The sequence below is a fragment of the Anguilla anguilla genome, chromosome 3 (genome assembly GCF_013347855.1).
Source record: "Anguilla anguilla isolate fAngAng1 chromosome 3, fAngAng1.pri, whole genome shotgun sequence".
Classification (NCBI taxonomy): domain Eukaryota; kingdom Metazoa; phylum Chordata; class Actinopteri; order Anguilliformes; family Anguillidae; genus Anguilla; species Anguilla anguilla.
In genome coordinates, this window is record NC_049203.1 from 752,368 (window position 1) to 756,701 (window position 4,334).

Genomic DNA, 4,334 nt, shown 5'->3' on the forward strand with positions numbered 1-4,334 from the left:
GATGGAGAGCACGGGAATCATGATCTAGGAATGGATTCATTAACTTACAAGTCTGAAGAGACATTTAGAAATTTAGCTGGATGATTATGAATGTCTAGTTTTCATCTGTCTTATGAATGCCAGTTAAGACATTATTTAGGCTAGCTAATATTTACAATTAACATTTGTTTTTAAAATGTATTTTATGGATACCCATGCATAATATAAGATCACGCAGTAATGTGTGTGTATAGACGTGTCCGTGCATGTCTGATATCTAAGGCCTGAAAGTGGTTTGGGAGCAGATGCGTCTGCACTCGGTCTGTGGAGTGGTTCCCGATCCGTTAAACAGTTTAAGAGACTCCCAGCAGCAGCGATTACCCTGGTTTTATTAGCCACATTAGTCATTTCAGACAGCGTGTCAGCCCATGGGGAACCAGGCGTGCCCCCCGCCCCCCCAGGGGACCTGCTGCAGTACTGATCCACCCTCTGCTCCTCACCCCCCCCCCCCCCACATACACACAATGTGCTCAATATAAAAGACAAAGTAATCAAATCCACCCCCCCACCCCCCCATAAAAGACCCGCTCTTCACTACTCCTGCCTCCCTGTCACTCCGTTGCCAGGGGAAACGTGATTAATAAGTGCTGTCTCCCCTCTCATAATGCCATTTTGAAAATAGCTGTGTGAAAACAAAGACCAGTTTCCACAAAGATGGCCCTGATGAGATTCGGGCCTCCGGGAGGTGAGGTCTGGTTGTCGGGACCCAGTCACTCTTTTTTTATAAGGTTACATTAGACTGCGGATGCGCGCTCCACCTGGAGTAAGGGTTACTCTCACACACTCTACACACAGGTACTCTCACACGCTCTACACACAGGTACTCTCACACGCTCTACGCACAGGTACTCTCACACACTCTACACACAGGTACTCTCACATGCTCTACACACAGGTACGCTCACACACTCTGTGCACAGGTACTCTATGTATAAACATATATGTATGTATATAAATGTATCAGTGAAATAACCCACTGAACAGGAAGACCAGACCACACATAAATAGCCTTTCATACTCAGGCCACTTAATTCAGCACAAGACCAGAAACCCTTTCCTCACCCAGAGCAGCTTTAAAACCGTCGTAGTTAGCCAGTACAGGCCCGTGGAGAGAGTGCCAATGCGCCTGTCTAAATCACTCATTTGTGTTCAGAGACAGAACAGCTGTCTGAGTAAGCTGAAGCGAAAGCATTATTAAAATGGAGAAAAACCGTTTCCATATTAACTGAGTATCGTATAATCTGATGACTAAGTGCCCTTTCCCTTCCTGGCAGTTTAGTCCAGGGGTCACTGTAGTGTGATATCACAATATCACACTAGATGGATCAAAGATTCCATTTTGATGGACAAACTATTTCCTTTTAATCCATGCAGATGGTTTTAAATCCAGGCATCTGTCCAAGTGGATCTAAAAACCTGACTCAGAGACACAGGAACAGGACATTTTCCATCTCTTCTGCAGCAGCAAACACAGATGAACAGGAACTATGTAAGAATGGTGCATCAGTGCTTCCCTACTCAATTCAAGCTTGAGGTCAGCTCCATATAAATTCAGTCAATTCAGGAAATTAAATCCACAGATTAAAAAAATTCCCATGGATATTTTTCAGTTGAACTGATTTGCAATTAATTTCTTGAATTTAATGTGATAGAATTGAATTGAACCCAACCATAATTTAATCTACCAGTTGTGACTGAGCTCTTACTAAACACCTGCTGTAAACAAGGTAATGGAAATAAGAAAAACAGCTCAGTGCGCTGCGATGTAAAGTCCCTGAGCACAGTGTGTTGGGCAGGTCTCTGCATAAACGAGGCCGCTGCTCCTCTGTAACCTTTGACCCCCCCCCCCCCCCCCCCCGCGATGATAGCCCCCAGTGGTGGGGGGGGGGGGGGGGGTGCTTGCGGCCATTCCGCAGGACAGACCACCAATCCCCCACCCCCGTGCGAGGATCCCGTCTGGGACAGATGGACAGGCTGACGGAGGGGTGCGGAGCCGTCTGTGGTCGAAGTTCCTCTACGTCAGCTTTGTGACACGTGTGCCAGCGGGAGAGCCTACTGAGCCACACCACTGCTCGCTCTCCTCCACTGGAGAAAGACCCAGCCTTACCCCCCTCCACCAGAGAGAGCCAGCCTTACCCCCCTCCACCCTCCACCCAATACCAAAGAGAGCATCGGTGCTCTTATTGACTCTGACACATAATCTTTGTCTCCACTAACCCTAACCCCCCACCACTCCACTATCCCCCAGTTCTTCGTAGGGACAGTAAGGACAATTAGTCGCGTTGTCATGGAGAGCAGCTGGCTTCCTGCTGTGGTTCTTCTGTTTCTCATCAGTAGAGAGCTGAGGATGATGGGACTGTAGGATCAGGGTGCTCTTCCTAAAGCCCCAAGTGCTGCTACTGACCCCCCCCACACCCCCCCCCCCCCCCCAACCCAACCCCCACGGGAGGGACTGTGCAGCAGCAGCCTGCAGACCTGCCCATGGTGTCTGTAACGCCTTCATTATGAGCCAAAGGCCCTGTTCTTTATTCTCCATGTTACGCTGTGAGGACAGGTGAGGACAGATGAGGACAGATGAGGACAGGTGAGGACAGATGAGGACAGATGAGAACAGATGAGGACAGGTGAGGACAGATGAGGACAGGTGAGGACAAACGAGGACAGATGAGGACAGGTGAGGACAGATGAGGACAGATGAGGACAGGTGAGGACAGATGAGGACAGGTGAGGACAGATGAGGACAGGTGAGGACAGATGAGGACAGATGTGGACAGATGCTGGGGCTTTAGTGTTCCACTGCCCGTCCTGTTCCAGAGCTCAGGCTACACCTGCGGCCAGGTGAGATACCGTCGCTCCCTGCGGTAACCAGGTGACACGCGTCAGGTGTCTCTCCGTGTCGCAGATGTACTCTACCTTCCTGCTCACCATCTGTGGTTCTCCCCGTGCCACACAGGTCTTCCTGATTTTATGCGCTGAAATCCCTCCTGGTCTCCTTCATCTGCTCCTTACCTCCTGAAGCATTCTGCTACACTGCTGCTAAGTGGCTCTTACTGAGGACCACAGAATATCTTACCCGTAAAATTTAATGGTGGTTAAATTGAATATTTTACTTATGATTTTGAGTTTATTCATTAGTGTATTGCCAATCCAAATTCACTACAGCTATATTTCATCCCAGACACTGAGGCCCTTCTTAATTAGAGTATATGGTTATATGTCTAATGCCACATGGCTTAATGTTTCTGGGAGGTTAGTTTTCTCTGCTCACGCATCTCCTGAGTGTTCTCTAATAGTTACAGTATCAGAATGTTCAGTAACCTGCTCCTTTAAGCAAACACACTTATAACAGGCTGGTTGATGTTGTATAAGAAGATTAAATGAAATCACTGGCTGTTGAAAAGGTAGGGCAGTAAGATGGAGCCTGGAGTCTGGACTGTGAGGGAGAACGTTTCGTCCTGGAACGTGCTGTGCATTGATACAAACTCCTCCAAGTCAACGGCATCCCAAATCCCGTGTGACATTTGAGCTGAGCCAGCGTCGGGTGCGTCAGCGTCTGAGGGAAAATCTCTGTGAGCCACACAACCTGAGAGTGGCTCAGTAAAAATGCTAAAGGGCTACTGCGCTACTGCGCTCGCTGTGCTACTGCGCTACTGCGCTACTGCGCTCGCTGTGCTACAGCGCTACTGCGCTACTGCCCTCGCTGTGCTACTGCGCTACTGCGCTACTGCGCTCGTTGTTCTACTGCACTCGCTGTGCTACTGTGCTCGCTGCGCTACTGCGCTACTGCGCTCGTTGTTCTACTGCACTCGCTGTGCTACTGTGCTCGCTGTGCTACTGCGCTACTGTGCTACTGCGCTACTGCGCTACTGCGCTCGCTGTGCTACTGCACTCGCTGTGCTACTGCGCTCGCTGTGCTACTGCGCTACTGCGCTCGCTGTGCGGGAATAATGAGACGCTCCTGAAGAACAGCAGTGTGCAAATGGGCCTTCTCACTGCTCTGCCACGGCTGAGGGATGACTGCATGATGGTCGCAGTGATGACTGCATGATGGTCGCAGTGATGACTGCATGATGGTCGCAGTGATGACTGCATGATGATCGCAGTGATGACTGCATGATGGTCGCAGTGATGACTGCATGATGGTCGCAGTGATGACTGCATGATGATCGCAGTGATGTTGCAGTAATGTTGCAGTGATGTTTCAGTGATGGTAGCAGTGATGGCTAGAACTGCAAATGGAATTAATGCAGTTTTATTTTTTATTTTTTACAGTCTTTAATGTGCACCGTTTCAGA